This window comes from Schistocerca serialis, chromosome 3 (genome assembly GCF_023864345.2).
Source record: "Schistocerca serialis cubense isolate TAMUIC-IGC-003099 chromosome 3, iqSchSeri2.2, whole genome shotgun sequence".
Lineage (NCBI taxonomy): Eukaryota > Metazoa > Arthropoda > Insecta > Orthoptera > Acrididae > Schistocerca > Schistocerca serialis.
Window position 1 is genome coordinate 357,767,775 of NC_064640.1, and position 26,836 is coordinate 357,794,610.

Here is a 26,836-nt window from a genome sequence, read left to right on the forward strand (position 1 = left end):
CAGGAAGGATATTATAAATGCTTAACGAGGCTAAGGATATTTTCCCGGCTACTTATAAAGCGTTCTCCTTCATTCTGTCCATCTCTTCTACTACGGCATCTACGGAAACACGCTTTCCTTGTCTGAAGCGTATAAAAACGTACACGAAGAATGCAGTTTCAGAAGAAAGACTTTCTTCTTTAGCGAATATTTCAATTCAGAAGGAACTTCTACTGCAGTTAATATAAACACAGCATTCTATGAAGACATCACCGACAAGTTTGCACCCTTTAAGTTCAAAATGGTTCAAATGGCTCTGAGCACTATGCGACTTAACTTCTGAGGTCATCAGTCGCCTAGAACTTAGAACTAATTAAACCTAACTAACCTAAGGACATCACACACATCCATGCCCGAGGCAGGATTCGAACCTGCGACCGTAGCGGCAGCTCGGCTCCAGACTGTAGCGCCTAGAACCGCTCGGTCACTCCGGCCGGCCACCCTTAAAGGATCCAAGAATTGATTTGGAGTACAACAAAGAAATAAATTCAATTATTTAGATAAGCTTGTATGAATCTAGGTATAGTTTTCTTTCCTGATAGCTCTTCACCTAACTTCCCAGTCACGAGCCGCCACTGTTGTACAATAGGCCTAGGCTTTAGACTTGTACATGCCGAGCAAAGTTGTGAGGGATGGAAAAGTCCAGCCAAAGTTCGACAACCACGTTAGAAAGCTATTACGAAAGCAAAGAGAGTTTGACTGCAAATTTAAATCCAGCAAAAGCCTCACACACAAACAAAAACTAGACGAACCCAAAATCAGCACAGGAGGGCCATGAATGAAGAGTTCAATGAATCTGAAAGTAAAATTCTGTTGACCGATTTGACAGAAAATCCTAAGAAGTTTTGTTCAGATACACTGTGAGCGTAATGAGAATGAAACGGAGGATGACACAGAAAAGGCGGAAATGACTTTTTCTAAAATTGTTTCACAGAGGGAAAGAGCACTGTAGTTCCTTCTTTAAATCGTGGCACAAAATGACAGATGTCGAAATAAGTGACCATGCGATAGAAAGTCTACTGGAATTACTAAACAGAAGAAAGACCAATGGATCTAAAGGAATACCAATTCGATTCTACATAGAGTATGCAAACGAACTTGTCCTCTTCTAGCAGTCTACCGTAGGTCTTTGGAGAAACAAAGCGTTCCTAATGATTGAAATAAAAAAAAAAAAACACAAGTCACTCCCGTTTTCAAGAAAGGTCGTCGAACAAATACATAGAACTATAGGCCTATATCTCTGACGCCGGTCTGTTGTAGAATTTATGCTCGCGTATTATGACATCTCTGGAGACCGACAATCTCCTGTCTGTAGGAATGAAACAGCTATAATGTGAAACCCAGCTCGCTCTGTTCGTCCACGAGACCCAGAAAGTAGTAGATGGAGGCGCACAAGTGATGCCGTGTTCCTTGACTTCCTGAAGGCGTTTGACAGAATTCCGTAATGCCGCTTAGTGAACAAAATATGATCATACGGAATATCACAGCAATTGCGTGACTGTAGTGACAAGTTTCTAGGAAACAGAACACATCATGTCATTCTCACTGACGAGAAATCTACAGACATAAAAGTAACTTTGGACGCAACGCAAGGAAGTGTTTTAGGACCATTACTTCTCACAGTATATATAAACGACCTAGAAGATAACGTCGGGAGTTCTGTTAGGTTGATCGTGGATGATGTTGTTATAGACAGAGAAGTCATAAAGCTAGAAAACTGTAGCAAAATTGCAGGAGGAACTGCAGAGGATCGGCGCTAGGCCTCGTACATAAACAAATGTAACATATTGCGAATACATAGAAAGACCCATTATTGTATGATTACACAAATGCAGAACAATCACTGGAAAGCGATATGCGTAGGGAGCAATCTGAAGTAGAACTGCTGCATACAGCTACTCTTGGGTACGGCAGATGCCAGACAGACCCATTAGAGGAATTCTTAGGAAATGTAGTCCATCGATAAAGAAGATGACTTACAAAACACTCGTTTGACCAACACTTGAATTAATCTAAACATCTATATCTGTACTTTGCAAACCACTGCAAAGAACACGCATTGTCATTAGTCTAAGATGTGTGACAAACAGGACTAATAGAGGAAACAGAAAAGATCCAAAGAAAAGCAGATAATTTAGTTACACGTTCATTTAGTAAGCTTGAAGGTGTCAGAGATGCTCAGCCAACAGTCACAGGGACTGCGAGAGAGTAATTTTGGATCACAGTGTAGTTTACTGTTAAAATTCCAAAAGTGCATGTTCCTTGAAGAGTCAACCAATATAGTGCTTCCTCCTACGTTTAGCTCATGAAAAGACCATGAAGATAAAATCAGAAAGATTTGAGCCAACATGGAGGCTAACCAGCAAATGTTCTTCCTACGAACCATTTGTAACTGCAAGAGAAAAAGAGGGAAGTGTCACTGGTACACGAAGTACCCTCCACCAAACATGATGAGGGTGCTTGCAGAATATAGTGTAGATGTCGACAATAACCCCTCAGGTTACTTGGTGCCCTTATGACAGCTGGGTCATTTCATGGCACTCATATACTGTTCCAGTAGCAGGGGTTGATGTATGGTCTGCTGCTCAGACAGACAGCTCCACATGCTAACTTCTTACGGACTACGCGCATCTGTGTTGGCACTCCTGATGCATCGAGCTGGGTCACCTGTCAAACCACCACATGTCTAGCCACACCTGTCTTTCGTGTCTCACTATCCTATCCAAACTGTGAATAACGTAAAAGGCAAATGACTTGGATCATCTCCATCTGCTTCCCAGTCTCTCTTAGTTGGTGCTCATATTTCATGTGAATGTCGTAACAATGAGAAAATTGGGATTAAGGAAGCAGGCAGGTGTGTTCTGAGTCTTTCTTCTCTCACTAAATTTACAAATTTGGCGGGACAGGGTCTGAGTAATAACGGTAGAAAATTTTCTTTACCAGGGGATAAAACTCTCATAACACTGACTCATGTAAGATGTTGCCGTGACAGAGCTTGTATAATACAATTCTTCTGTTTTGACTACAAATAATGTTTCAATCACTTCTTACGCATTTCGACCACTGGGCCGTCCTCAAAGGACAAAGCTATTTAAAAACAATGTTTGATCTCGGGAGCAACAGTTGAAACACTATGTAGTTTAAGTTTTGCACAGAATGGCATTACACCATACGAGAGGCAACATGTATTAAATTTAAGTCTGATAATGTTTCTTGTAATATCTCTATTGCACATGTTTTAGCGCTTAATTTTTTAATTGCCTGCCCAGAGAGAATCTTGGAAATATATTGCATAAAAACAGCATGAGATACAGCAGCCATGTTGCTCTTCCTTTGGCCTGGTGTAGTGCAGCAACTTGACATGGGATAGCCTCAACAAGTCATTGGAAGTCCCCTGCAGAAATACTGAGCCATGCTGCCACTACAGCTGTCCATATTTGCGAAAGTGTTGCCAATGTAGGATTTTGTGCACGAACTGATCTCTTGACTATATCCTATAAAAATTCAATGGGATTCATGTCATCTGGGTGGTCAAATCATTCACCTGAATTGTCCAGAATGCTCTTCAAACCAATCGCAAAAAAATTTGGCCCAGTAACATGGTGCATTGTCACCCACAAAAATTCCATCATTGTTTGGGAATATAAAGTCCATGAATGGCTGCAAATGGTCTCGAACTAGCTACACTTAGGCATTATCAGTCAATGATTGGTTTAGTTGGACCAGAGAACCCAGTCTGTTCCATGCAAGCACAGACCACACCATTATGGAACCATCACCAACTTGCACAGCACTTGACAACTTGGATCCATGGCTTCATGGGGTCTGCACCACATTCAAACGCTACTGTCAGCTCTTTCCGGCTGATATCGGGAATCATCGGACCAGGCCATGGTCTTCCAGACTTCTAGGATTTAATTGGCTGCCATAGCCCACTAATGCCATATTTCACCACACTGTCCCAATGAATATGTTCTTTATACATCATACATTGATTACTGTTGTTATTTCACATAGTGTTGCTCATCTGTTAGCACTGACAACCCTACGCAAACGTCACTGCCCTCAGTCATTAAGTGGATGCCATCGGCCACTGCATTGTCCATGGTGAGAGGGGTTGCCTGAAATTTGGTATTGTCAGCACACTCGTGACACTGTGGATCTCGGAATGTTGGATTATATAACGATTTACAAAATGGAATGTCCAACGCTTCTAGCTCCAACCACCATTCAACGTTAAAAGCCTGTTAATTTCTGTTGTGTGATCATAATCATATCAGAAACATTTTCACATCAATTAGCGTAGTACAAATGACAGCTTAGCCAGTGCACTGCCCTTCTACATCTACATCTACATTTATACTCCGCAAGCCACCCAACGGTGTGTGGCGGAGGGCACTTTACGTGCCACTGTCATTACCTCCCTTTCCTGTTCCAGTCGCGTATGGTTCGGGGGAAGAATGACTGTCTGAAAGCCTCCGTGCACGCTCTAATCTCTCTAATTTTACATTCGTGATCTCCTCGGGAGGTATAAGTAGGGGGAAGCAATATATTCGATACCTCATCCAGAAACGCACCCTCTCGAAACCTGGACAGCAAGCTACACTGCGATGCAGAGCGCCTCTCTTGCAGAGTCTGCCACTTGAGTTTATTAAACATCTCCGTAACCCTATCAAGGTTACCAAATAACCCTGTGACGAAACGCGCCACTCTTCTTTGGATCTTCTCTATCTCCTCCGTCAGACCGATCTGGTACGGATCCCACACTGATGAGCAATACTCAAGTATAGGTCGAACGAGTGTTTTGTAAGCCACCTCCTTTGTTGATGGACTACATTTTCTAAGCACTCTCCCAATGAATCTCAACCTGGTACCCGCCTTACCAACAATTAATTTTATATGATCATTCCACTTCAAATCGTTCCGCACGCATACTCCCAGATATTTTACAGAAGTAACTGTTACCAGAGTTTGTTCCGCTATCATATAATCATACAATAAAGGATCCTTCTTTCTATGTATTCGCAATACATTACATTTGTCTATGTTAAGGGTCAGTTGCCACTCCCTGCACCAAGTGCCTATCCGCTGCAGATCTTCCTGCATTTCGCTACAATTTTCTAATGCTGCAACTTCTCTGTATACTACAGCATCATCCGCGAAAAGCCGCATGGAACTTCCGACACTATCTACTAGGTCATTTATATATATTGTGAAAAGCAATGGTCCCATAACACTCCCCTGTGGCACGCCAGAGGTTACTTTAACATCTGTAGACGTCTCTCCATTGATAACAACATGCTGTGTTCTGTTTGCTAAAAACTCTTCAATCCAGCCACACAGCTGGTCTGATATTCCGTAGGCTCTTACTTTGTTTATCAGGCGACAGTGCGGAACTGTATCGAACGCCTTCCGGAAGTCAAGAAAAATAGCATCTACCTGGGAGCCTGTATCTAATATTTTCTGGGTCTCATGAACAAATAAAGCGAGTTGGGTCTCACACGATCGCTGTTTCCGGAATCCATGTTGATTCCTACATAGTAGATTCTGGGTTTCCAAAAACGACATGATACTCGAGCAAAAAACATGTTCTAAAATTCTACAACAGATCGTACTTTGTGTATGCAATACTACTACCCTCTGGACATGTGTACTGCTATCCACTGACTTTTGTCACCTCAGTGTAATAGTCCTATCTTGACAACAATCATTTATGAATAACACATTGTTATGACATAAAATTTCATGAATGGTCACATGATATTGTTGTATGCACTGGACAACACTTAGTTTCAGCAGCGCACAAGCTGGTCAGCTTATGTTCTTGTGTTGTAATTATAGTGTATTTCTTAATTTCACTGTGCACCAATTTGTCCACTATGACTATCATGTAGAAAACATATTGGGAGGTAGTAGTGAGTATCCAAACTTTCTGGGAAAGGTTACAAAGTGGGTTATAGGTGGCACACTGTATGTAATTTGGCCAAAAAAAATTTTTTAGACAGAAAAACAAACAATGGGACAGGGTCCCATCTGTTGTCATTATGAACACAACTGCTAGGAATTATATATACTTCTAATAGAAACTGCTTTCTAAGGGACAAAGCGTTCATGTCTTTCTTACAACACATTATGAACTACCGGTATGTTTTATTTAGCACATCTGTTCACTTAGCATACCACCAGTTTCATTGTGCTGTATTGTATTGTATTTTTACTGGTCCAGATTTAACAAGCAGTAGGCCCTAAAGGTTGTACAGACAACTGAATAGGTCTATATAAGATACAGTAAAGTAATACACCAGACTTGAAGTAATTGTGGGGGAAGGGCTGCAAAACAAGTTGAGTAAAGCCAGACAGTATGTTGAAAAATTTGATGCAGTTGTGGACATTCCCACGGAGATGCAAAGCTGCAAACAAGAATGTGTACTATATATATTAGGCGTAAGAAATTCTCTCATCCTGTGTTAAGAACAAACGTTTTTCGTGTTCCACTAATGAGCGAGTACAGGGTTCGAAGTGCAGGCAGCCCAAAAAAGTCGAAAAAAAATTCAGTGTCAGAGGAAACTGCTCAGAAAAATCTATTGACCAAAAAACTGCCAATGGAAACTCTATACCACCATGTACAGTACTATTAGAAGTAAAAATTGTATTAGTGCAACAAATGATGAAATTAAATGCAGTGCAGAAAACCAGACAGTGAATAAGAAAGAAGAAACATACGTACTATCAATGAGTCATGGTAGGGGACTAACCACAGTCTTATCTGATATTAAGTCAGAATATAAAGTGAATAGAATTTGAAAGCCTGGAGCTCAATTACAAGAAGTGCTCAAAAACCGTGAAACTGCAGTAAAAAGTGATGTAAACTGTGTCATAATCAGAGAAGGAAATGATTTATATAAAAATAAAAGCAGCCTTATTGAAGGAGCACTGATAACACCATACATAATTCTTATAACACACTACCATCACCTGAATATAATATTGCTCATATAAGTAGAGCATCCCCATAAAATGATCCCATAACTCATTATTGAATGAAAATGTGCAGAAAAAACTAGTTTCTTCATTTTTAAATTACATATGGCAGTAGGAATTGAAACATAGCCGAACTAATGCACTAAAATAATTCCAGGCCACAGTCCTCCAATTAAAGTTGTGATCCAAAACAGTGAACCCTTTCTATTTCTTGTACTTCATTGTTTCAGTAGACTATTTCTGTAGCTTGTAGAGTTATATGAGATGTACTGAACTGAATGTACACAACATAGCACAAATATCATTACATTGCATTGCATTTGTGTTAAAACAACTGATGACGTTTTCTAATCTTTCAACAGCTGCCTTTTCACTTAGGAAATTGATATTACCTCTTATTTCTACACTTATATCATCTACAGAAAATAATAAAATTTGTACTTTTTGAAACTGCAAATGAAGGATTGTTTATGTACTGGTAGATCAGAAACAACAGAGGACCCAAACTTGAACCTTACAGTACACCATGTCTGATTGGTTCTAATTCTGAATGCCTATTGTTAAGTGACTGACAGGCAACAGATACACATTGCTTTCTGTCATTCACATAAGATAAAAACCAGGAATACACATTGCTTTCTGTCATTCACATAAGATAAAAACCAGGAACCTGCTGTGTCTACTACTTCATAATATTTAAGCATTTCCTTGGGAATACTATGGTTCCCTTAGCTAAGTAACAAAATTTCCCAATGGTAGTAGCTTCTATTTCACTGATTCTAGTATATTGTATACCAAGGAAAAGACTGAACATTATTTTCAGTTAATCCTATGCTGAAATGAGTGCACATCTGCTGAACTCCTTGGCATACATTTCGAGACTAAATTTACTTCAAATAGTCACACGGACGGTATATCTATAATTCTGTCACTTGTTATTTATTTGTTGGGGAAACAATGCACATATGTTATTAAACAACTATCACTGAGTTCCTATTATGATATCTTCCACTTTCATTTAAAATAAGGTATTGATTTTAGGGTGATTCTCCCTGAGGAAGAAAAAGAAGAAGAGAGAAAAATTAAGAGGGAGAGAAAGGGGGAGGGGGGGAGCATCTGTTTGAACAAGACCAACAGGTGCACATCTGGAATTTCCATGACTAAAATACCTTATAGGCCTTATTCCACACAGTTAAATATATTAACAGTTTATTTCTCTCCATATGCAGTTACCTCTTGCATATAGAAGTAAATTATAGAAGGAATAGCCTAAGGCAACCTGTACACCAAGATAATTCTTGTCAAACATTAAAAATAGAAATACATACAACTCAACTAAATAAAATAGAGTGTACTTACAAATGTCTAGGCATCCTTTGTATGCAGATGCTTGAAGATGGACAAATAAATAAACAAACAAAAGTGTTTACAACTTATATGATCTTCTAAATTTTTTTTTGAAAATACTGGCAATAATAAGACAGATTGGTAATTTGGAATAGTGTCTTGACCCCTTTTTTTGTGAAGTTGCAGAAAACAGAACGCTTGTCTCTCTAGGAAAAGATTAGTTGCATAAGTAAGCCAATATATTACTAATTGTAAGCTCAGCTGAACAACATTTCATTATTTTACTTTTGATTTCTTCATAACCACTTGACCATTTATTTGTAAGAGAATTAATAAAATTTGGAAACTTATTTTGGAAATGTAGGAGGATGCTGAATTTTATGTAACTTGTTTTGGAAAGTACTCTATGGAAATATTCAAACCTAATCTATCTATTATTGGCCAAATAAATTTATGCAGAATTCCTCATTTTTTAAAGAAATTTCTCCATTTTCTGGATTCTTTTCTCCTGTCTCATTTTTTTGGTGGGTTCCAAACAGTTCTTATCTTGTTCTTTAAGGAGCTTATTTTTTATTGATAATACATACCATTTGGCACTCAGATGACTTTACTTGGACTTTTACAGCACAGTTTGAAATGGGCTTTAATCCTATCATCATCCATGTCCCTTGATGACTAGTAGAGTTTTCTTGTAGTTCTGCATGATATTCTGATTACATATGTAACCCAAGGTTCAGATGCATTTAATCTGCTTCCATATTTTAATTTCTTAGGAATGCAGTTTCTATTAGTAGCCTATTACAATGTTACAGAATACATTATGTTTTTCATTAACACCAGGAATGTTGTACATATCTTTCCAGTTTGTATCTGACAATTTCTTGTCCATTTATCACCCTTGTATTTTCCAATTATTTTTATTTATGTGGTGCACTCTGATATTAAACATCAGCAATTGACTATAATATTCTGAGAGGCCATTAACTATGGGAATTTCAATAGCACTTTGTAATCTCAATGCATCTATAAAAATGTGGTCAGTAGCAGTAGTGCTCATTCCCATAATTCTTGTTGCAAATTGCATAAAGGAGCTGGATCACATAAAATGGCAAGGAACTTAAGTAAAACTCTGGAACAGGTGTTCTCTGAAAAATTATATTTCCACATAATATTACCTTATTTTGCTTGGAAATCAAGAAGTTTAATAATGCATCAATATTTCATAAATAATTCAAAATTAACAGATGGAGTCCTGTATGCTATTATTATTATTAACTTTCCAAGAAAATCTACTTTTGCAGCATAAGTTTTAAAACACTGATCACTGTAAAGTATATGGGTATCAGTGTTTTTATAGTTTCATGCCTTCTTAATGTAACTGGCATCTCCTCCTTTCTCCATGCTTGACCTGCAGTTATTTCTGCCCATATTCAGCATTCCTGTATCAATGGTCAAAGGATGTTCGGAAAATCATATTACATCTACATGATCTGTGTCAACCTGTTCAAGAGCCTTCATGAGGAATCCTTTCTAATCACTCACAGTCCTGAAACCCTTAGTTAGTTCTGATTTACTGATGACATATTTATGATTTAGAGACCCACTGAAGACATCCCACTGTCATTCATTCAAAATCTTAACACCGGTCTACCACCTGTTTTATATTGTCCTCCTTGGCCCCTAGAGCCACCTTCACTTCACTGATGGCCACTTTCAGACTATTTAAATTAAACCCATCACTCACCAGAAGTACAGCCACTCTGCAGCTGCTACCCGTCTTATATAAAAAACGTCTCACCTCCCTCCCCCATACAGACTGGCAACCAGTGGATACCAAATTTTCAGTGACAAGCAATTCTTTTCCTAGGGTACTGAGGATCGTACTGAAGCATCAGCAGAGTATATCAACCCTTCCAACCCTGACTTAAACAGAACTCCTCTACCCCTATTCAGTTGTCCACCAAAATTATGCAGTATCTTTGTGTGTCCTTATGGCCATCTTGTTTTCAATCCCTTGACCTCTGGGTGACATTCCTGTATAAGACCCAGATGCAAGACCTGTCCTATACATCTGCCAACCATTCCTAGACCAATTCTATCACTGGCATCACTCATCACAACTAGAGCCACACATGGAAGCAGTCACAGCATATAACTATGTTGAAAGTACTATGCAGCATTCTATGTAGATATGAGCACTAAACTATCCACTCACATGAACAGATATTGTCAAACCGTGACTGAAAGTTAGCATGCTATGCAAGTGGTTGTCCTCAGCATTTGTTTTACAAGCCATGCTACTTGGATTCTTGCCAACAGCCTTAAGTTTTTCTGAATGTTGTGGGTGGGAAATCTCCCTTCTACATATCGTTCATTCCAGTTAAGATTTCAATATTTGCTAACTCTTGTGCCACACTTGTCCTCCTTCTCTTCTCCCTTCATGTCATCAACTAATGTCACCAATTGTTCCCATAACATGCTCTTACTTTTCCTGTTTCCTCTATCTACTACTCCATCCTTACTCATAACTTTGAACCTTTCGATATCTCCTATATGTATCTACGAGTTTGTATTGTTACCCCAGTACTCTCCCATTTTCCTCTCTGTTTTCATCCTGGCACACCTATCCGTAACTTGACCTTGCAAAACAGTTACATGTTCCATCCTAGCACTATCCTTCATAATCCCCCCCCACCCCACCTACTGTACCATTCATCCATCTCCTCACTCTACATATATCTCTGTTCGCCCACCACTTATCCCATTTGACATCATTGCTGACCTCATTTAGATAAACAGCATTGCAATACAAGAGCCTGTGCTGAGTTGAGCATGTGCATTGGTAGTCCTAATAAAGGACATTCTCCAAAAATAAAGCATTTTGTCTTTTATAAGCAATTACCTACTGTTCAGAATTGCTTCTATTTGGCGGGCAGTGTTCTATCCTACATACATACTATCTCTATTCCTGGATTTTCAGTTACTGATATTGCATGTACATGCACAGTTGTACATTATATGTAGATCTGAGTGTATATGTGTATTGATTTTAGGAATATAATAAGGAGAAAGTTAATATCTTTCCATCAAGTGATGCTAGAGTATGTGTAACAATTCTGTGTGTCATAGCTCAATGATTTGGGTTTAAGTACACCCCTGTGAATCAAATACACAGCTGTATGAATACCATTATTATGATGAATTATGAATGCAGATTTACCGTTTGGAAGAGGAATATATATCCTTTTCTCAAATCTTCGGCGAAATGCCTCATCAATGTTCCATGGATGGTTGGTTGCTGCTAGTACCATTATCACCTTGTTATCTGAACTGAAAAATTTTTGAGAGCACTTTTGTTATTTCTGTATGATGGAGGAATTACACACACACACACACACACACACACACACACACACACACACACACACACACACACACACACACCTAAGAAATGCTCATAGACTTGATGCACGTGCAGACACATGAAAAGACAAATGGACAGGTATGATATTTACTGCACTATGGCTATAATGCCCTTTAAGACCTGATTTAGAGATTGTTATGTATCCATATTTGATCTTCAGCTGTACCCTGATCAGAAGATTTATATTTGTTATCATTGGAAGAATTATATGCAAGGTAAAAGTGAAGTTTTTGTGTACTTGGAGGCTTTATTTAATATATGTGCAATGTAACTTGGCATTTTACATGGGGGATGCAGGAAGCAGGGGAGTAGGTATAATCCTCTCCATTACTCCTAGCACAGTGTAAAAGGTTACAGTGCACATTTTGTAGTGACAATTCTTCTTGTTAGTTTGATCACATGGTCAAAGAGAATTACATGTAGCAAAATATGCTACATTTGCATCACTGTGTAAAAAAGCTTCTTGTGTTCCAATACTGATTTAGAGATGGCTGTAGATCACACTTGAAATCAATAATTGTATAAACACAATCAGTGATTATTGTCTGGTATAATAAAAGACAGAAAAATAACTAATTTTTTCAGTCATTGCCCTACAATTATCTTTTATTTCACAAAAGATGCGCACTGTTTACTTATTGGTTTTAACCTATATTTATTAATACATAATATATTTCCATAGAAACATTGAAATTAAAAAAATGAAATCAGTTAATTAACTCAGTTCCTGCAAAATCATTTTTCTATTGTGACAACAGAAAAATTGTAACAGACTAGTACTTGAACCTGGATTTAAATTAGACTCATAAATAATAATACAGTAGTAATTTGATTAATGAATCTGTTTCGTAGTTTTCAATGTTTCCATGGATGTTAACGTCCTTGGGTTGGTGGTACAGGGTACAATGTTCATTACCCCTGTGATGCTGCTACCACGTATGCCTTGGAAGAATCTCTTGTTGTAATGTTCAGAAGAAATACAAGGGGAATAGCAATCATACTGAGGCTTTGGGTCACTCTTGGAGACATAACTGGATAGGCTTGCATAACCACAGTAACCAGATGTGTCTCAAAATTCTGATAAATATTGTCTATTCAACTCTTCTATGGTATAAATGGAATTGTCCAAAAAATATACGTCTACACACACACTCTGCCAACTACTGTGACATGCATGACAGAGGGTACTTCTCACAGTATCACACACTACAGTTTCTTCCCAGTTAATTTGCATATGCAGTGTGGGAAGAATGACTTTGTGTACGTTCCAATTAAACTAATTTTGTATTTGCAGTTGGTATATGAGTGAATCTTTTAGGCATCTGCAATACATTCCTAGATTCCATATATATTAATAGTTCTTGAAACTTTGTGAATAGGCTTTCACAGGATACTTGGTCTCCATTTTAAAGCATCTGCCAATTCAAGTTTTTCAGCATTTTCGATGGTCTCCTTCGAGTCAAACAAACATGTGACCACTTGTATAAGTTCAGTATCCCCAATAAGTCCTGTTTAGTATGGTTTCCACACACTTCAACAATATTGTGCTGTGGAACACACAAGTGTTTTGGAAGCAGTCACCTTTGTAAACTGATAGCATTTTACCTAGGCCTATACATTTTCTGGCCAGTTACATTATCACAACACATTATTACACCCACATAATAGGATGAATGGACTGACTCCAACTGTGACTGCTGCTTATGCCATTGCTGTTTCTGTTGTGTGAATATTTCTTGTTATTTATTTTGTTTGCTTCAGTTGTAAAATTAATACCGTATTTTCAGTACAGGTACTTTGTTGTTAGTGATTTTATCCTTTTTGAAGTGCTAGAAACCTGTTGCTTATTGTAATAATTAAGGAAGAATCATTCGCAATTCTTTTCACAGTTTTAAATGTTTTTTTAGTCGTAATATATTGTTCAGTTCTCGTAAAGGTTTTCTTTGCAGGGAATTGGTTTTTGCATAATTTAGCGCCAATTTTTTTGTCTCTGCATATTTCGCCATCATTTTATAGCTTCTGTCAACGGAGTTCGTCGATTTTACTTCTTAAATCTTTAACTTCATCAATGAGCATACTGATAAAAAATGTAAGTACCATCTTTGTTATTAAAATTTAGTCCTAGCTCATCTTCCATGCACAACCATATCTTCCATTTCGAATTCACATTTGCACAAGAGAAATGAAGCAGTTTTATATTTGATGCACACAATTCCTTTAAAGGAACGATTTCCACAGTCGCAAAGACCTGAAACTCTTCGACTTAACGTCGCATTCTGTTCGCTTCTGTACTCTCGAATTTCTCTGATTCTACATGCCTCTTTTCCATAATTTTTGATATTACAGTGCAAGCTAGACACGTCCTGTCACTAAATATGATGATTTTTTTTTTTTTTTTTTTTTTTTTTTTTTTTTTTTTGCATGTTCAACACGTATTTGCTCATAGTTTACTTTTGTTTGGCGAGCAATTCGACTGATTGTTGGTGCTTAACGCCAAGATGGGGAAACGTTCTGCAGCTCAGAATTTTCATTTATTACATGCGAAATCTTATGTCTTATAAAGCCCACATTTTTTTCTAAATTTGTAATGCATTATTTCAATTTGACTGTCATAATCCCCATAAATAGGCTACCTGTTTTTATGGCAGAATTGAAACTTTTAGTCCGTAGCTCGTGGTCGTGCGGTTGCATTCTTGCTTCCCGCACCCAGGTTCCTGGGTTTGATTCCTGGCGGATCAGGGATTTTCTCTGCCTCGTGATGACTGGGTGTTGTGTGGTGTCCTTTGGTTAGTTAGGTTTAAGTAGTACTAAGTTCTAGGGGACTGATGACCATAGATGTTGAGTCCCACAGGGCTCAGAGCCATGTTTTTTTTTTTTTTTTTTTTTTTTTTTTTTTTCCTTGCTTGGTAGAATAGAATAGAAACTTTATTGTCTCATAACATCTAATTGTAAGTGTACAGAATAATTACAGGTATTTTGTCATTTTAAGTACCACAAAATGGTTTAAAATAATCATGTTGAAAATAAAGTAAAATTAAGAATAATTATTTACTTAAAGTACTTTTTTAGCATGAGAGAATAAAATGTAACATCAGGTACAGTTATTTGTAAGTTCTTTAAACCATGCAGAGCTTTTGTATGTTTACAAACTTTGCCATTAATTTTACTGCAATAACCAGTAGTCTCCAACTATCTCTCCATAGAGAAATGCACTAAAGACATCCAGTTGATAGATGGAAAAGTTATTCTCATTAAAATTAACCAGAAAAAATTTCAATGAAACCAGTTTTGCTACTGCACTGTATACCTCTAAATAAGACAAGCTTTGTAAATTGTCTAAGACTATTTACAACACATCCGCCAGGAAAGCTTGAAGAGTCACAAGACAAGCTTTGTTGGAAACCTTTGCTACAAGACAAGCTTTGTGAGAAACAACATTACCCTTTTCATCCCTTTTTTTGCCTAAAAACCCATTTTCTGTCAATAACATCACATTCATTTGGCTTACATACATAATACCATGTGATGTTTTCTTCTAGGGCTTGCAGCTCTCTTGGTTGAGCATTTTCCAATTTTTAGCTTCACTGCTAGACATTGCTTCAGCATAGGTGCTGGGGTCTTTGTCAATCACTGCTGTCAACAGCTCTGACACATAATCCTCCAATTGATTTGGGTGTTGAATTTTCCTCCTGGATCTAAGATTGTATGTGTTCTTGTCCTCTGCATCCTCTAAAAAAATTTCTGTTTTCACTGTCTTCACTGATTTCTTGTTCTCCTCTAGGCTGACATTTATTTTCTTCCACAACATCAGTCCTCATTTCTTCTTTCCATTCCTCTAAATCTGAAGCTTCATCTATGTTCTTTTTATCACAATGAATAGTGTCTGACTATTTTACATGAACATCAGCTTTCTTCTTCCTTTTGGATACTGCTGGAGGCAAAAAATAATGTCTTGCTGCATCTCAGTTCTCTTTGTGGGAGGTATAAATATTCTGTAGCCCTTCACATCATTATCATAACCCACAAATAAATCTATCTTGTTTTTGGGGCCTAGTTTCAGTCACTTTTCCTTGGGTATGGGGACAGACATATGCATTTCAAATATTTTCAAATCTGCTAAGGGCAATTCTCTAACATAAAAAGCTTCAAAAGGAGTTTTACTTTCTATAGGGCTTGGACCAGTTTGATTTAATAAATAAGCAACCATGTTAACTGCTTCAGCCCAGAAATGTTTGGGAATTCCTGAAATCATTGAATGAGCAGCTTTAACCAAGGTGTGCAGTTCCCTTTCAGCTTTTCCATTTTTCTGTGGAGTGTACACAACACATCTTTGATGGGCTATGCCATTTTCACTCAAAAATGTACCTAAGTCAGTACTCATAAACTCCAGTCCATTATGACCTCTTAGAACTTTAATTTTCCGACCATTTTCTCTCTCAGTGTTTGCATAAAATACCTAATCAAACATTTTACTTTATTCTCCTGTTTCATAAAAAATACTTTGTGTTAACCACAGTTGTCATCCTTCAAATGCAAAAAATATCTTGCTCCTCCAAGAAGCCGGCCACAGTGGCCAAGCAGTTCTAGGTGCATCAGTCCGGAACCACGTGACTGCTACAGTCGCAGATTTGAATCCTGCCTCGGGCATGGATGTATGTGATGTCGTTAGGTTAGTTATATTTAAGTAGTTCTAAGTTCTAGGGGACTGATGACCTCAGATGTTAAGTTGCATAGTGCTCAGAGCCATTTGAACCAGCTCCTCCAAGCTAATGCATCTCCATGGGTCCACAGACATCTGCACGAATCAGTTCGAGTGAGGCATTAGCTCCAGAGGAACTGACAGGGAAAGCAAGTGATGTTGTTTACATACTAAACATTCTTTACAAATGTTTTCAATGAATCTCACTCCTTTATATGATAAAAACTCTTTCATGTGCGTAATGCTCTGATGTTACAATTATTTGTGCCAGACACTCAAGTTTTCAATATATATAGACAAATTGACATGTTATTACTGTCAACCACAGTGTGTGTTTCATCCACATGCATAAAAGGAACCATTGACAGTTGTGACTGTGTTCCGTTTAGTGAAAACAATGTATGATACATTTTGTTGACATGTTTGAATAATGCACAAACTTCGCCTTTACTCTTCAAGAATTCACATTGTTCCTTGTTTGAAACTAAACACATATCTTTGTGTAACACAGTTCTTACAGAAAACAGATTGAATTTCAGTTCAGGAACAAAAGGCACTCCACTAAGTACTGTTTTGATAAATTTAACTCTGATCCATGCATACAGTTCCACAGTACCATGCTCAGTCACATCAAGAAGTTTACTGTCACCCACAGTAACTTTCATTGAGCTTTGCACACTGTCCAGTTTTGTAAACAGTTCTCAGCACATATGCTCGCTAGCACCTCATCCAATAATTTTCTAGGTCAACTCCTTGATTCATACACATAAAGGCATTTACATTCTGAGCCTTTTTGCCTTCCTTTGATTTCAACAGCCTGCAATCTGACTTCAAATGACATCTTTTCTTACAATAATTGCAACTTCTTAGTTCTATATTTGCTTTACTTTTGCTGTCCTTTGCGTAGTAGCTCGTCTTACCACAAGCATAACAGGTAATTTTTTATTGCCTGCTTAGACTGACTAAAGCTACCTCCGGCTGATTGCACTGATTATTTCTCTCTTCCTCAATGAGCAATCTTGAAATTAAGTCATTAAACATTTCCTTCTCAATGACATTACCACTTTTGTTATGATCATTTTATCTGAAAGTGGTTCTCCCACTTGCTTCAATATTGTGTTGATTTTTTTGTATTTTCGACACAACGGTAACCACTGCGTCATCATCAAACTGGAGCAAGAAACACTTTTGCTGAAGTAGGTAAATACTGTGGACTCTTTTTCATACACAGTCTCAGTTTTGTCCACATGCCAGCTGATGAGTGAGTGGTGCTACCTCCATCCAGGTCACAATAAACTCCTGTGTTTTTGTGTCCTTTTCCTGCCATGTTTTTACTTCTGCTTCTCTCTCCTGTGGTGACTGAGTAACAATGCTATTGGCAGTATCTAAAAGGTCTTTTCCTCTTAATATCACATCCATTTGGAATTTCTACACCACCTAATTGTCCCCTGCAGACAATATTAAATGAAACTGATGTGTAGATTGTTCCATTGTGCCACGCCAACACTATGCTGGTGACATTAAAAGTTTTGCTGTTACGCATGACACCAGGAAACAACTCTCTGCCACTACACTGATAACAGACTTATGCACCTAGAACCATAACCTGTGATCAGGAACAGTAAATGAACCATGAAAATAAGCCCATTTGTACGGAGTTTATTGCAATGTGTAACAGCTTACAACTAATGGCAGACAACAATACAAACACAGAATAAACAGAAAATGCGAAAGCATTTAAAAATGGTAGATAACACAAATCAAAGATAAACAGTGTTGCTTCTTTAAGATATCATTAACATTGTACCATTAACAATTCTTCTGTGGGTCTGACAAATCTGTGACCATTCATACTGTCCTTACACCAAGGACAGCACAAATGGTCACAGATTTATTAGACCCATGGAAGAGCATTATAGAACTACTGCATAGCTTGAGTGTTTTGTAAGCAACCTCCTTTGTAAACAGATTATGTATTCTTAGTGTACTACCAATGAGACAAAGTCTGCCACTTACTTTATCTACAACTATGCTTAGGCAATTTCTCCATGTAATATAACTACAAATTGTTACAACCTTGTATTTGTACAAGTTGACTGATTCGAGTTGTGACTGATTGTTATTGAAGTTGATGGATACGACTTTTTTCATTTTGGGAAATGCACAATTTTATATTTCTGAAAATTTAAAGCAAGATGTGAATCCTTACACCACTTTTAAATCTTATTAAGATTTATCTCAGTAACTGTGCAATTTTTTCAGGCAGTTCTTCATTACACATAAACGCATCTGTGAAAAGTTTGAGGTTAAAAGAAATGGCTCTGAGCACTATGGGACTTAACATCTAAGGTCATCAGTCCTCTAGAGTTAGAACTACTTAAACCTAGCCACCCATGGTGGCTGAGCGGTTCTAGGCGCTTCAGTCCGGATCCGTGCGACTGCTACAGTCGCAGGTTTGAATCTCCTGCCTTGGGCATGGATGTGTGTGACGTCCTTAGGTTAATTAGGTTTAAGTAGTTCTAAGTTCTAGGGGACTGATGACCTCATATGTTAAGTCCCATAGTGCTCAGAGCCATTTGAACCATTTCAACTTAAACCTAACTAACCTAAGGACATCACACACATCCATGCCCAAGGTAGGATTCGAACCTGTGACTGAAGCAGCCGCGCGCTTCTAGACTGAAGTGCCTTGAACCGCTCGGCCACAATGGTTAGTGTTTGAGGTTATTATGAGTGTTGTCTGATAGGTCATTAATATGCAACGTGAACAGCAAGCATCCCAAGAAACCTACCTATGGGTTGCCTGAAGATACTTTTACATTTGTTGATGGCCCTCTAGCCAAGATAACATGCTTCATCCTCTCCACCATGAAATCCTCAGTAAGTCATAAATTTCAATTGATATCCCACAGAATCATACTTTTGATAAGAAGTTTAGGTGAGGTACTGAGTGAAATGCTTTACAAAATTCAAGAAATAATGCGTCTGCTTGACTGCTTTGTGCCATAACTTTCCAGATATCGTGTGAGAAAAGTGTGAGTTGGGTTTGCATTAACAATGCTTTTTAATCCATGCTGGTTACCTTGCAAGAGGTGATTTTGTTTGAAGTCCTAGTTATGTCTGAACTCAGAATATGTTCTAAGTTTCTATAATGATGCATGTCAATGATATTGGACATTAGTTTTGTAGATAACTTTTGCTATCCTCCTTGTAGATGGGTGAGAGCTGTGCTTTCTGCCAACTACTGGACACAGTTTTTTTTGTTTGAGAGATCTATGGTATATAATATTTTTACGAGGGGCACTAACTCAGCCACAAATTCTGTATAGAATCTAATAGGAATTCTATCAGGTCATGGAACTTCATTCAGTCTTAGCGGTTTAAATTTTTTCTTAATAGTAGTGACCCTAATATCTATATCACCAATCTTGGCAGTGGTGCAAGCATTAAATTGGGATAGTACTCCTGGAGTTCAGCATTTCTGCTTTTTAGGAGTGCTATTAACCCTGGTGCTTTGTTGCAAGTGCTTCAGCAATTGATACTGATAACTAGGACTTCTATACTTTTTTGGGTGGATAGGGGGAAGGTGGCAAGGGGAGTGCATTAATTTTGACCTTACACTGATGCTTTTACAGGTGTCATTACTCAGACAGCATCAAGAGTCAGGTAATATAAAAAAAATCTTTTGTGCACCCCACAAACCATCAACTGTCTTGGTAACAGCTTCTGATGTGTAGTGCACACCTGACACATCTAGACAGACCCTAGATTTCTCTACTCTATGGTGCAATTCTAAGAATCTGTAGCCTAACTTGTCGCAGAACCTCCAAAGTCAAAGTGATTCAAGCCGCCTTCTCAACTGAGAACCAGGGGAAATGCTGCAGAATGTATGTCTGTGAAAATGGCTACTCTTTTCAGCCTTTCCTTCCAGTCGTGGAAGGATTCAAGTATGATTTTGAAGCTTGCCTGACAAGCACTGTTTGTTCAAATATGCTCCACAATACACAGTTGTCTGTTCCTTCAATGGGTGCTGGAACGGCCTCCTCAGAATGTTGAATGGGCATACGTGTGGAGTGCGTGTGGTGATCCTTCCCATCCTTTGCTGAAATTTTTCTAAGGGTGCAAGTATTCCTGTATGTTATAAGTGTCAGTGCTTAATAGACCCCATACTCTTTTAAATTTTCTCCCCTTGACATGATACACAGCAGATTCCTAAATAAGTGAAGTGAGTCTTACTGGCTCAGTTTCAGTTTCAGTGAAAGACAGAACCTTGAATTCATTGGTTGGGGGTGCGGTGGGTGGCTGTAAAACCTTGAGTTCTCTCTGGTCCCTGTCTCCTCTGTACAGGGCCCTGAGACCTATCACACCATCCACAATGGCGAGTAGTGATAGATCCTGTACTTGCTGTAGAGGAAACAATGGGAGGATTGTATTCGAGGTATCATTGGTATCTTTGGTACATGTTTCTCTGTAGCCCTCCAAGTACACCTGTTTGGTGCAGCTCCAGTCATCTAACAGTTCTCAGATCTGTTTCCAGCTGTCTACAAACAGTAAGTAACTCATCGCAGGCCTGAGAACAACATTCGCAGTTGAGCGTATTGTGACTCATGGAATGTTTCACAAAAGAGTAAACTTATAACTTTAAATGAAGCTTGCTGATTTGTGTTTAATTTTTGGATTTGTTATGCTACAAGTATTACAAGTGCCCATTAAGAACTGAATCAATTAACACCCAAGGAAGACATTTCTATTATGACAAAAGAAAAACCTGGGATAAAATCTGCTGATTTCCTGAAAGAATTTGTTTTCTGTGGTTACACTCAATAGCAAACTCAGCTAACTAACTAAAAAATAGTGGACACGTGCAGTGCACAGTCTGTTATTTTTCAGAGTGTTTTCAAACTTGTTCTTATTTTGAGTTTTAAACACCAGTGGAGTAGTTTGGCATTTTCTGTGACAGAATGAAGCACTTTTTGTTTCAAGGAAAAAATCTGGTCAGATATTCTTTAATTTATAGAGTAGCAGTTGTAGTGACCAAGAGTGCATAACAGCTGGGACACCCAAAAATCCAATACACTACCTGGGAAAATATAGGCTATATTTAATATCCCTTGTATTTACTAAAAATACATCAACACTCAACAGATTCTTGAGAGTATCAAGAAATCGGCACCCTGAATCATGTCATCTGAGAGTTTATCAGTTAAAAAAAGTCTCAGATGAGGACAGGAATCTATTTAGTGCCAAAACAGTATGCTGAGGAATGACACAATAATAAACAGTTACATTCTCTCTCTCTCTCTCTCTCTCTCTCTGTGTGTGTGTGTGTGTGTGTGTGTGATTGTGTGTGTGTGTGTGTGTGTGTGTGTGTGTGCATGTTTCAGAACTGCTTATTGTATTTTATGTGCAAAATTTTCACACTGTCAGCTCATCTGGAATTCACAACAATGGCTTAGGGACTACATATGTTTCACAATCTCTGCATTATTAATCTTCCAATGTGCCTGTACCCTAACCTTTTTCTTTTCTCAGACTCTACTCAAACACTGATTGCAGTGTCAACCAACTTATATCTTCATTCACACAGGCAACACTTGTCCATATAACTTAATTAATTGATGTTTCTTTACCATTTGAAGTAAATATGGTGTTCATACCTGTTAGAATTAAGACCATCCATTTGAATCAACAGTTCTGCCTTAAATCTTCGGGAAGCTTCATGTTCTGAATCTGTACGACGTTATGAACACAGTGAATCTGTTTCATTTATAAAAATAGTGCTTGGGGTATAAAAGTGAACCTGAAATATAATGCATATTATTAAGGAAATATCTTATTCATTGCAGCAAATTAAAATGTTCAAGTTGAAAAACTGGTATGAGTGAGACCCAGAAAACAAAATCACTTTGAAAAATTAATACAAGTATTCAATCACTATTCCAATCATATTGCCTTTTTTCTACATGTCATTATATTTTGAAATGTATATTGTGTATTTGTAATGTAGCAGTATGAGCTGTTAGCCTAGAATATACAGTATATTATAAGAAATGAGTTGATTGGCATATATTTTAGATAAACTTGTTCTACCAATATTGAAACATGTAGGCAACAAATTAGCTTTATGTGATCATATGAACTGAATTATTTGTTATAAAGTACAGGCCACAGCATATGCAGTGGATCTCCTGAAACACTGCTTTACAGAGACACTTTAATGGAGCATTATGATGTGGAGATGCTTGTGTCAAAGTTACTCTCAACTATTTTTAAATAATTAAAATTTTTGATATTTATATCCAGTCTGACAGGACAGTAGCACTGAGCATTTTCCTAACTATGGGTATCAGAGTCTAGGTGTACAATGAATATTCTCTTTAGTTTCTTAATATTCAATCTGGAGTTGCCAAACTTGATTATCTATATTTCTAGTTTCACACTATGCTCCACTTTTTTCTGAGTTGTTGGCTACCCTCTCCACCACTTTCGTCTTCTAGTTTTTAAATCTTATCCATTGGTTTCATTATTTATTTATTTCTTATCCTGTGACAATATGACTTTTTTGACTTGGGAACCTGGTTGGGTCTCCTGCATATCTCTTAAATTGCCCCTTTTCTTTCAGCCCTTTCTTCTATTTTAGTCAATAAAGGAACATCTGATTCCAAAGTCTACTATCTTTATCATCTGCTGTTCTTGTGTTTTTCTACTGGAACCTCATAAGTGTCAATTTTCCATTTCAGTTTAGAATTATTAATATTAGTTGAACTGAGAACAAAGAGTATCAGCTTAGTTTACAAATTCCAAGGATTTTAGAAAAGGGAAGGGAAGGGAGGAAAATGCATTGAAACCTGTAAAATAAAGTGTGAGAAGGATGATGCACTGGAAGAATCAGCTCAGAGGACATTAAAAAAATCAGAGTGTAGCAACAAGCATATCAATTCTGAAGAAATTAATGAAATGCTATTAAAAACAAAATAGTGTACAATGTAAATGCCTTGAAGTTGTTCTCAGAATGAAACATTAAACCTGAAGTAAACTTTAAGCAACAATAAAAATTCCCAATGGGTTAAAGCTTTATGTCAGACTGAGACCTGAGTATAGATCTTTGCTTGCCTTCCACATAAGTCACATAATTTTAACCTTTCAGGAATATTTCTCTGCAATAAATGTTATACTACAGAGTAATAATTTAGTTTTGCCAGCACTGTGATCTAGATTGTTCCAGCTTGAATGCAAATGGAGTAGAGAGTATTAAAATGTACTATTAGAATCTGCACAGTTTCAGTTTTTTAACTCAACTGTCCTGTTCTTGAGATTAATAGCAAATTATACCAAACCAACTCCAAAAAGACATACTGTGCTGCATGGTTTGTTTGTAGAAATATGCTCTATAATCTCCTCAGGCTCTGTAACACTAACAGTGCTGTCTTCCTTACTAGATGTGTTGAAGACAGGATTCTTCATTATAATGTCAAATGTAAATATATGTAGTGTTAATGACAGTCTACTTTTATGACAGTGATAGAACTGATTTGTTCTTTATATAATTAGGACAACTGCAAATGAGTATTTACCCATATACAAAAGAGGGCACTACTTTTTAAAAAATCTGCTTACTTCTAAAAAATAAATTATTATCCATGAACTGGAAAAAAGGAAAGTTACTTTATTTAGACCATTATGGTCTATGGTATGCATATTCCTATTGCTCTCTGAAAAACCCTCAAGTTTTGTACAGATTCTGCATTATCTCACTAACATAAGCATAACTGATAAATACACAAACTGCAAGCTTTACTTTTCATACACGTCAGATGCTTACTTTCGAAATTTAGTGTACCAAAGCAACCCAGGCCACTTTTGTTCCTATATTTTTTTTTCTTATGCTGCATACACTGCCATTGTCTTCAAATGTCTGAAATACAGCTTTTCAACTGGTTCTATAACTTCATTGTTAATTTGTACAATTTTTTTCCTGTGTACTGATTACAAATCATTTGCAGGCAAACAACACAATGTCATCAGCAAAATGAAGATTGTTCTGTTACATTCCATTAACAAATATTTTTCACCATATGTACCTGAAAACATCACCTAGGGCTGCTGTGAATAGCATCGGTGATACAAAATTCCGTACATGCTTCTTTTCTCAATTTTAAAATTCCCGTTATCCTGGTTAAATCTAATGATAGTTATTGCAGTGGTTTATGAATTCATCAGCATAATAACATAGGTTGAATCAATGTATTGTCTGTCAAGGACTGTCAGAAGAGAATTTACTGACATTAAATTTAAAGCTTTCTCAAAATCTCTGAATCGTAGGCAAAGTGCAACTACTTTCATGACTTATAAATGGTTGATTGTGCTATACTGACTTCTAAAACCAGATTGCTACTTTGACTGATTAAAAGTGATTTTTATGCAGTTAGTGAAAACTTAAGTGAATTTCCATTATTGTATAAGCGTACCATTTCAAATAATAGTCGCACAAGCTTTTCTGAGTCTCCACGGTATTTTGAGGTAAGTGTTGCTGAAGAAATATTGAAGAATGTTGAACCACACTCAGTTGCAACTGCCTTAGCCAACATAGTCTTTCCTGTTCCTGGAGGTCCCACCATAAGAATTCCTTTCCATGGTCTTCTTATTCCACAGAAGAAATCAGGCATCAGCATTGGGAGTACCATGGCTTCCTGAAACATAGAGTGCTTTTTCAGCCTATGTAAATGTCAATATGCCATTCACTGGTCAGTAATTGATGATTATATAGAACATTCATTCTGGAAGTTCTCCATTTATCAGAAAGAAATGAGTTTGTAAATTAATAATAAAGTAGATTTAATGGCAATGTATGTTCCGGAAATAGAAATAATTTCACTTGACTGATGCATGTTCTTTGAGGATCTTGGAAAGAATATTTGTAACATTCTCATAGTGGATTTTTTGGCTTCAAAATTAAATTAGTTACGCCAACTTTCTCACTGTATGTCCTACTCAGTTAAGTAACTAAAAATATGACTCAATTAAAATAAAGTAAGTAAAACAGATTTCTTAATAGCACACGTTTACAGAGCCAGTTTTTCTACAACAGAATATTTGCATCTGTATGAGGTCAGATATATATGCTGATGGGAAACTGATTGCTACCACATTGGAGTAATAGCACTTTTGTTGTTTCACTGAATTGAGTGTTTCAGTATGGTACATGACTGAAATGTAGTCAGACCATGCACTGGCTGTACACAGAACAGCTGCACACAGAAAGGCAAGATGTTTGACTGACAAGTGACACAAGTCAGATGCGAGGGACAGCTTCATCCCTGAAGCTATACAGGTACTGGAGCTTTCATTGGCCACAATTTCCTGTATATACAGTGGCTATGTTGATCCAGGTAATACTGCAACTACAGTTATCAAAATTTAGCTGGTAGGGATTTCCATCACTGGGCTGAGAATTTAACCTTAGATAGACAAACCACAGCCCTCCAGATCACTTGCTATTTTTGTACACAATATTTGGGAAACAATACCATCAAGACCTATCGCATCACCATAAGGTACAAAAACCGCCATCACACAATAAACAATTTGCAAACCACACCTCACAGACCAGAGCAATTAGCATAAGGGCAAAAACACTGCAAATGGATGCTCAACAAAAGGAAAAGGTCACTAAGGCAGATGAGTTCCAGTACAGAATTGCATATTTCTAAATGTGTGTGTAATCCTATAACGATCAAGATGCAGTCTAATAAGTGGTAGTCTCTTCATGTGATTAAATTCATATGAGACTGAACGTGACCTCTGGTGCATGTACTCCTATCATTCATAGGCTAAGGATTCAGGTAGTGGCTGGCAGATCATGTGTTTATATTTGTGATTTATAGGGTCCTACTGGAGATATGTATTTTCAGCATGATAATAATACACCCATCAAAAAAAGTTTTGCATCACCTCGGTTCCAAGAGTTCCAGAACCTGTACAGAAAATTGGAATAGAGATCAACATAAACATAATTTCTGCCCTTTTTATTGCTCATAAAGACCACATATTGCATGTTGTACCATCACACAGCGAGACCTTCAGAGGTGGTGGTCCACATTTCTGTACACATCAGTAGCTCTAATACCAAGTAGCATGTCCTGTTGCATTGATGCATGCCTGTATTTGTCATGGCATACTAGCCACAAGTTCATCAAGGCACTGTTGGTCCAGATTGTCCCACTCCTCAATGGCGATTTGGTGTAGATCACTCAGAGTGGTTGATGGGTCTCGTTGTCCATAAACAGCCCTTTTCAATCTATCCCAGGCATGTTCAGTAGGGTTCATGTCTGGATAACATGCTAGTC

General features: G+C 37.5%; 1 pseudogene; it reads right to left on the minus strand.

Moving 5' to 3' along the window:
* The window catches only part of LOC126470856 (katanin p60 ATPase-containing subunit A-like 1), a 57,130-nt pseudogene that overhangs the window by 19,994 nt on the left and 10,300 nt on the right, over window positions 1-26,836 (minus strand).